A 9,483-nucleotide genomic window follows, 5' to 3' on the forward strand; every position below is an offset into this window, starting at 1 on the left:
CTGTTGGTAAGTTTCATGTGCTTGTCTTTTGCCATCTGGTTATTTCTGGTGTTAGTTGGCCTTGCTGTCCTGGACAGGAGCTTGTCCTTCCTGTGGATCTGTAAGCCTGTGTCAACAGTCCTGGCAAGGCCAGCTCTCTCCTGGGCAGGGTTTTAGTACAGTGGGCTGTGGAACAGCCCCAGCACTTTAGTGTACATGGAAACTAGAAGTATACTGTCCCAGATGCTGCACTGTTCCTATTCCCTATGTATGTCCCTGGCCAGTCCCATTTCAGAGAGTTTTAGACCAAAAGTGATTATCTTAAATCTGAGATTAGGAGCAAGAGCACTGCTGGGAGACCAGCTCTCTCCTTTGCAAACAGAGGGCTTTGGAACACCTCCAGAACCTGGGAGCAGATGGAAACAAGCAGGATATTGTTCCTGATGCTCCTTTGCTTTTGTGATAATTTAGGATTTTACTATATTAGGTTTACATACTATCCATTAAATACCTTTTAATTTTACCTGTCTCTCCACATATTCCCTCCCAGTATCTCCATTTTTCCTTACCATTTTCACTTGACCCTGGAATTCTAGAACTTTTCAATCCACCAGTAAATATCTATTCTATTTCCATTTTGCAATCTTGTTAATTTTGTATTGTTGAAAAACTGGAGATCCCATGGTCTTATTAGGAGTGATAATGTTCATCAATAAATACCAAGTTTGAATTTTGCAGGAATAAGAAACCTGTAAACTACAATGGCTGTGGATAGCAGTCGTTTTCTGTATATTACCAAAAATTAGAAGTCATGATTTGGAATAGTGATAAGTGTTTGAGGTTGCATTGTGTTCATTTTAATTTCATTTATCAATTATAAAAAGAGCATTAATAAAATGTAATATTTTACTCAAAGAATATTGACTTTTTAATATTTGACCTATAATACATCAAAGAAAAATGAAAACCACTAAAGGTAATTAAGGACAAGTAAAATAATAAACTAGTGTAAGAACCAATAAGGTATTTTTACTGTTACTGTTATGCTTTCCCCTTTCCTGGTTCCCCCTCCCCTTAAGTCCCAAAAGTCTTCTGCCCATTCCCCAATCAAGCCCCTCCCATTTCTCTGTCCTGGTACTCCCCTACAATGCTGGATCAAGCCTTTCCAGGACCAGGGCTCTCTCCTTCTTTCTTCTTGGGAATCATTTGATAAGTTAATTGTGTCCTGAGTATTCAGAGCTTCTGGGCTAATTAATATCCACTTATCAGTGACTTCATTCCATGTGTATTCTTTTGTGATTGAGTTACCTCACTTAGAATGATAATTTCCAATTCCAACCATTTGCCTAAAAATTCATGAATGAATTATTTTTAAAAAAAGTCTTCACCGTCATGAAAGAAAATTGAGTTGTCAAAATAAAAATATTGTGACAAACTTAATCATTGTACAAAAAATGGAGATAGTCTTTTGAGTTTCCATAAAAAGACATGTAAAAAATCCCTTCTATATACATATATAATAATGTCTATTTACATATACATATCTAAAGATAACTACAATATGTATATATATATATTCATATAAATTACATGGACATACTACTGTGCTTTCTTTTGCAAAAAATAAACATTTATCAAATGTAGTGTATTCTCTCTATATAAACTATTATTTAATTCTGTTGACTATGTCTAAGACTCTATGTGTATATATGTACTTACATACACAATAATACTTAGAGAAGGAGTTATGAAACTGAAAGAAAGTCCAGGGAGGTAGAAGAGAGAGAGAGAGACAGATACATATATACATATAGAATCTTTTATATATTGACACAAATCACAAAATCAAACTAAAATAATTTTCCACTATAATATTTTAATATGGCATGTATATACTGTGGTGGGAATTTCCAGCAGGTTCTTGTGTCATTTAAAATGTATTCCCTACAATCACTCCCATTTAGTTAGTACGCTGAAGTAAAATGAGCAATTGAATCTTAAAAAAAAAAATTCCTATCGTATTTTTGTGACAAGAATATTCATCAATTTATCAATAAAGTTACCGTTAGAAATTCCTGCTACTTCTATGGTGCAATTTACTCATTAAATTTGATCCATGTCATAACATAACTATTAAATTGAAGTTCACAGTGTTCACAGAGATGATCTGAGTCCTAGTATCTTTCTAGCTCAGTTACTGCAGATGTGACAAGACTGAAGGGATATCTTTAATACTTCATTTGTCATCCTAATTCAGTGTTTCACAAATAAGTATTTATAGTTTCATTGTCAATTATAAGATTTATAAAGCAGTTTTATTGAAAATGTAAAAGAAAAATTACCAAAAATGCACACTAATTTTCATTGCATGTTATGCAGTTTGTAACACGGATACAATATACATACACATTTATGGAAAGAGAGATATGGGGAAACTGAAAGAGAAAGAAACAGAGTATAAAGATGTGTTGCAATCAACTCATGTTTGCTCTCAAATGCTGCCTGCTGTCTTAGTAGAAGTTTCCTGGGTAAATCCTTAATTTGTGTGCATGTGAACCTGCACTAGTGTCTTTAAATCCACCTTAGATCCAGGTCATGGTAATTAATTACACCAGGAAGTTCAATGCTGGAATAGCAGAGATACACTGATACTTGCTCCTCAGTGACTCTGTTCAGCATGTGATTTACAGGCAAAGGGAAAAACATTCAATAAATGAGGTGAAGTATGACAAGGAAAGACACAAACATTAATCTTTGGATTTTGAACATATACATAATGTCATGTCAATGGATATGAATATGTTCACACAGAAACACACATGTACACACAGGGTGTCAGAGCACACAATACTTTTCAAGCTCATGTAGAGGGACATCACAATGTAGATTAAAATTAACACCAGAGACATATTTACAAAATGCTAATGGGCAAACATAATCAATCAATACATGTCTTATGCCACTCATTCCAGTGAAAGCTATTCAATGAATATCAATGGGCATTGTACAACAATACTTTGCTAATGGTGAGACTTCTATACTGATTAAATTCTGTATATGACTTGTAAATATCCTATAAGTGATGAACAGATGAAAATGGGTCATGTGAGGTTACAAGGAGATGCAATATAGTTTGACAATCGACTCACAAACACACACATACACACAAACACATACACACATGCAAACAAAACACAAAAAGGAAAAAAAACAAAATAAGTGTATGACATATAAAAAGAGTTACAATGGTATAAGTCAAATTTCTTCTTTTGTATATTTTATATAATGTAATAACTTGATAATTTCCATTCCCCTAATTTCTTCCATATTTTCTGTACCTACCTTCATATTCTCTCTCTCTCTCTCTCTCTCTCTCTCTCTCTCTCTCTCTCTCTCTCTCTCTCACTCACTCTCTCTCTCTCTCTCTCTCCCCCTTCCTGCCTGTATCCCTCTTCCACTTTCCCAATCTGTCCCTAAAAAAGTCACAGATATAAAAATCACAACAACAAACAATAAAAGCAATGAAATTCCTAATACTGCATCTTGTGTTGGCCAGCTACTCCTGGATGTAGCCTGCCCTGGAATGCAATTAATATTTTCAGCAATATGCCATTGAATCACAAAATTATGTAAAGTAAAATGTGTGATGGTAGCAGATTAAACCAACAGCATTACGTAAATATTTAATAATTTGTGTCTTGTGATATAAAATATATATTAGTTTAAAGTCTTCAGAGGATAATTTTTTGTTAAAGGAGAGTGATATTCCATGGAGTAAAATTAAATTATAAAAATTATTAATAGAATGTTTTTAGAAAAAAGAAAACATGGCAACACAAAGGTACTTATAGTTTAGTAAAATTTCTAGAGGACAAATTTAACTTTAAAATATAAAAAATATGATAGGAATTGTGAACTAAACATTCATAGCAATACTAAATGAGTACATGCTAGTAAACACAATAGATTTTGTTTTCAAATTTAGCACAACATAAAAACTCACAGGCAAACTGACAAACTTTAAAGTTATACATGCTCATAGTCACTAAATAAAAGTTTTTTATTGGAAAAAAGAATGCAATTAGGCTTTTTTAAACATTGCAATTATATATATATACACACACACACACACAATGGGTTACAATCTACAAAACTTAACAGGTTATAGGTTGTATCAACATAAATATCCAAACGTTTAAATATTACATGTACAAAAGTAAAGAAGTACCTATAACAATGCTTCTTAATTTTAAAGTATTTTTATTAATATGATGGAAATTTCATATACTATGAAAATATTCATATAATTTGAAGTCCTATGTCTCTCTCTTCCACCTCCCTGGACTTTCAGATTCATACCTTCTTCTCTAAGTATTATTGTGTATATAAGTATATATATACATATATATATATATACATAAATACTAAAATGATGTATAAAATTATATTCAGTGCAGAAGATTAAGCAATATAAAATTACATGATATAGTTTAGTTTTGAATAGCACTAAATAGATGAGAATAAAAATATCCATTCTTTCATGTACTTGTAGGCTTCTCTCATTAAATTCATCTTATATTTCAAAATAGCCTTCAATAGTTATATGAAGGTTGAACATATACAAATTATGCTTCCTTTTTTAGTCATGTTAACAATAATTACAATAAAACATAGTATTCTCAAAATATAAATTAAAGATACTATACAAAGATCTTCTACATTTTTCTGCTAAATAAAAGAGAGTAGTCATTGGATAATATGCATTTCCTTAAACAAAGGTAATGTAGAGATTTTGTTCAAGAATAAAAGTTCATTTTGGAGATCCTTCTGGTCACAGACACTTTTCTAAGCATATTTAATTCACAGTGTTTGTTAATAAGCATGTTGTCAGTTCTAGTAACAAGAATGACAAATACATTTCTTAACATGCTGACTTCAAACATAATGCCAGGGTTTGAAAGGGTAAAATGAAAGATGGCAATATATCCAGTTTATATTCTCAAAGACTTTTAGGTGAAACCAAAATAAAGGTGTCCTTGAGGAACATTGATGAAAGAATTTGCATCCAAATTATAGATGAATTTTAATCCACCAACATGGCTGCTCTGGCTTAGGATAACATCAAATGATGTGACCCACCCAGGATGCAGGCATGCCACAGATTTCATCATGATCTGGCTAGAGTGCAGTCACACCCGAAATTGCTCTACAGAAAGGAAATAGTTGGCTTCTATCATTTGTTGGCAGGATGCATGTGAAACTCCTTAAGGAGTTTCCTGTATTAAAGGGATTATCACTAGTAACTTTAATTTTTTCAAGTCCTACTTTTAATAAGGGTTCTTAAATCCGTTAACATCTTTTGAGCCCACAATCCCTCAGAGGTAGTGGAAAAGAAAGGGTATAGGGGAATTGAACCTGTTTAGAAATGGTTCCGTGAGGCAACTCCCATCTGTGTTTGGAAATCTGTAGTTCAGTATACAGTTTAATAGTGGCAGCTTACTACACTAGCAAAAACTTTATGGAAATATCAGCAATTCAGTTCAGTAGAGTTGGGTTACCAGCACCAGCGGCATGACCTAGCACAAACAACCAGTCCTCAGCCTCAGCTAAAATCTACAGGAGGGAACAGGAATAACAGGAGCCACTTCGTATATATACATGCATACACACACACACACACACACACACACACACACACACACACATACGTATATTCATACTTTAAACAAAGATAGACTAAGGGCACCTATAGTTTCACTTTTTATCCATAACACAAAACATTTGTAGCTCATCCAAACTATTTTCTTCCATATATTCATGTAGAAATAATATATTTTTGCGCAGGTAAGAAATTTTGTTTTTTAAAAAAAATTACCTTCACTTTTGTTACTTCTGCCACTTAATGTTTTTGTTCCCAGTCAACTCTGCCTCTCTTTTTAAAATTTTTACTTAGTCGCTTTACAGCCCACTCACTGCCCTCCTTTTTTCACCCTTTCTTAAAGTCCATTCCACATGCCCTCTTTTCCCCTGAGTGGGTAGAGGCCCCCAACCTCCTCCCACCCTGGCACTTCAAGTCTCTGCGAAGCTAGGTACTTTCTCTTCACTGAGGCCAGACAAGAGAGCCCAGCTTGAAGATCATAACCCTCATGCAGGAAACAGCTTTTGGGAGCTGTTCAGGACTTACATGAAGACCAAGCTGCACATCTGTTACAGATGTGAGGGAATGTCTAGGCCCAACCCATGCATAGGTTTTGGTTGTTGGCTCAGTCTCTGAGATTTCCAAGGGTCCAGGTTAATTTATTCTGTTAGTCATTCTGTGGAGTTCCTATCCCCTTAGGAACTGCAATCATTTCTCCTATTTTCTTAAGAAACCCATGCTCTACTATGTTCATAGCAGCCCTATTTATAATTGCCAGATGCTGGAAAGAACCCAGGTATCCCTCAACAGAAGAATGGATGCAAAAAATGTGGTATATCTACACAATGGAGTACTATTCAGCCATTAGAAACAATGAATTCATGAAATTCTTAGGCAAATGGAAGGAGCTAGAAAACATCATACTAAGTGAGGTAACCCAGACTCAAAAGGTGCTCATGGTATGCACTCACTAATAAGTGGATATTAACCTAGAAAACTGGAATACCCCAAACATAATCCATACATCAAATGAGGTACAAGAGGAAAGGAGGAGTGGCCCCTTGTTCTGGAAAGACTCAGTGAAGAAGTATAGGGCAAAACCAGAACGGGGAAGTGGGAAGGGGTGGGTGGGAGGACAGGGGGAGAGAAGGGGGCTTATGGAACTTTCAGGGAGTGGGGGGCTAGAAAAGGGGAAATCATTTGAAATGTAAATAAAAAATATATCGAATAAAAAAAATAAAATAAAAATTAAAAAAAAGTGCTGGAGATGCATGAGGTTTTCAGAACCCTGGACAGCAGCAAACAAACAAACAAACAAACAAACAAAAAAAAAAAAAAAGGAAATGACCTCCAGTAGATAAAAAAAAAAAAAAAGAAAGAAAGAAACCCAAATTATTATATCAAATAAAAAAATATTTTTAATTTTAAAAAGTAAATAAAAATTTAAAAGAAAAAAAAAAAAAAAAAAAAAAAAAAAAAAAGAAAGAAACCCAAAGCTTCTTCAACTATTTGGATGTGGGTGTGTGCCTCAGACTAAATCAGTTGCTTGGTGAGAGTGCAATATTTCCTCCTATTCTTCCATAAGAATCTCTATTGTATAGATATACAACATTTTCTTTATCAATTTTTCAGTTGAGTAACTTCTAGGTTGTTTCCAGTTTTGGGCTATTACAGATAAAACTACAACAAACGTAGCTGAGCAAATGGCTTTGTGGGATGGCAGAGCATCTTTTATGTATATGCCCAGGAGTGGTATAGCTAGGTCTTGAGGTATAATTATTCTGTTTTCTGAGAATCTGCCAAACTGATTTCCAAAGTGGATGCACAAGTTTGCATACCCACCAGCAATGAAGCAGTGTTTCCCTTGCTCTAAATCCTCACCAGCAAGTGCTATCACTTGAGTATTTTTTATTAGATATATTGTTTATTTACATTTCAAATGATTTCTCATTTCCTGGTTCCTCCCCAAATTCCCATAAGCCATCTCTCTTCCCCCTGTTCCCCAATCTACCCTCTCCTTCTTCCCTGTCCTGGTATCCCCCTATACTGCAGCACTGAGCCTTTACAATACCAACGGCTTCTCCTCTCTTAGATGTCCAACAAAGCTATCTTCTACTGTCTATATATCTGGAGTCTTGGGTAATACCATGTGTACTATCATTTTTGACTTAGCCATTCAAATTGGTCTAAGATGAACTCCTAGAGTTGTATTGATTTGCTTTTCCCTGATGGCAAAGAACTTTGAACATTTCTTTAAGTGATTATCAGCTATTAGAGATTCCTATGCTAAGAAATCTGTTTAGCTCTGTACCCAATTTTTAAATTGGATTATTTAAGTTGTTGGTGTCTAATTTATTGAAATCGTTTTATGTTTTGGACATTAGCCCTCTGTCATTTTTAGAGTTGATGAAGATCCTTTCCTAATCTGTAGACTGACATTTATCTTACTGGTAATGACATTTGCCTTATAGAAACATTGCAGTTTCATGAGGTCTCCCTTTATCAGTTTTTAATCTTAGAGCCTGAGCAATCAGTGTTCAGAGAAGGAAATTGTCTCTTGTACTAATGTGTTAAAGAGTATTTCCCATTTTCTGTTCTATGAGATTCAGTGCATCCAGTTCTATGTTTAGGTTTTTGACCAACTTGGACTTGAGTTTTGTATAGGGTAATAAATATGGATCTGTTTTCATTTTCCTATATATACATATCCAATTAGAACAGCACTATTGAAGATGCTTTATTTTTTCCATTGTATGATTTGGCTCCATTTTCAAATATTAAGTGTTCATATGTCTGGGTTTATTGCTATGCCTTCCATTCCATTCCCTTGATCAACTTGTCTGTTTCTTTAATACCATGCAGTTTTTATCACTATTACTCTGTATTACAGCCTACAGTCAGGAATGATGATTTCTCCAGAAGTTCTTTTATTGTTCAGAATAGTTTTGCCTATTCTGGGTTTATAAGCTTTTTTGTGTGAAGTTAAGAATTGTCCTTTCAAGGTCTATAAAGAATTGTGTTGGAATTTTGATGAGAATTGCATTGAATCTGTAGATTGCATAGACAACAAAAGGAGATCAATGGGATACAAATTGGAAAGGAAGAAGTCAAAATATCACTTTAACAGATGATAAGAGTATAATTAAGTGACCATAAAAGTTCCACCAGAGAATGCCTAAACCTGATAAATTACTTCAGCAAATGGCTGGATATAAAATTAACTCGAACAAATCAGTAGCCTTCCTCTGCTCAAAAGATAAATAAGCTGAGAAAGAAATTATGGAAATGACACCATTCACAATAGTCACAAATAATATAAAATACCTAGGAGTAACACAAAGAAAGAAAAATATCTGTATGACATGAACTTCAAGCCCCTAAGAAAGAAATTGAAGAATTCAGAATATGGAAAACTCTCCCATACTCATGAATTGACAGGAATAATATAATAAAAAAAGGCTATCTTGCTGAAAGCAATCTTGAAATGTCTTGTCAATATGGCTCTTGAATCATTATCATCAAAGCATTTATCACACAGTTATCCTGATAATTACAAATACTAAAATTTTTTTAAAAAGTGGATAAGATATTATATTCATTCAAAATTTAGAGTCCTACAATTAAATTTTATCTGACAAAGAGCTAAGATATTCTAAAACTCTTCATAACATTTGCATATAAATTTCTGTTTTGAAAAGTGTTGTCTACTTTTACTCTCCACTGAGGTTTAATCAGTACCATGTGAAGTGAATTTCCCCTTAAATTTAAATAATTCTGTAACTTTACTCTAGTATTTTCTTGTAAGTTTGATAATACAGTAAACATACTCTATTATATATTTCTAACATGTGTTCTGGGATCTTGTT

The sequence above is a fragment of the Apodemus sylvaticus genome, chromosome 3, assembly GCF_947179515.1.
Source record: "Apodemus sylvaticus chromosome 3, mApoSyl1.1, whole genome shotgun sequence".
Classification (NCBI taxonomy): Eukaryota; Metazoa; Chordata; class Mammalia; order Rodentia; family Muridae; genus Apodemus; species Apodemus sylvaticus.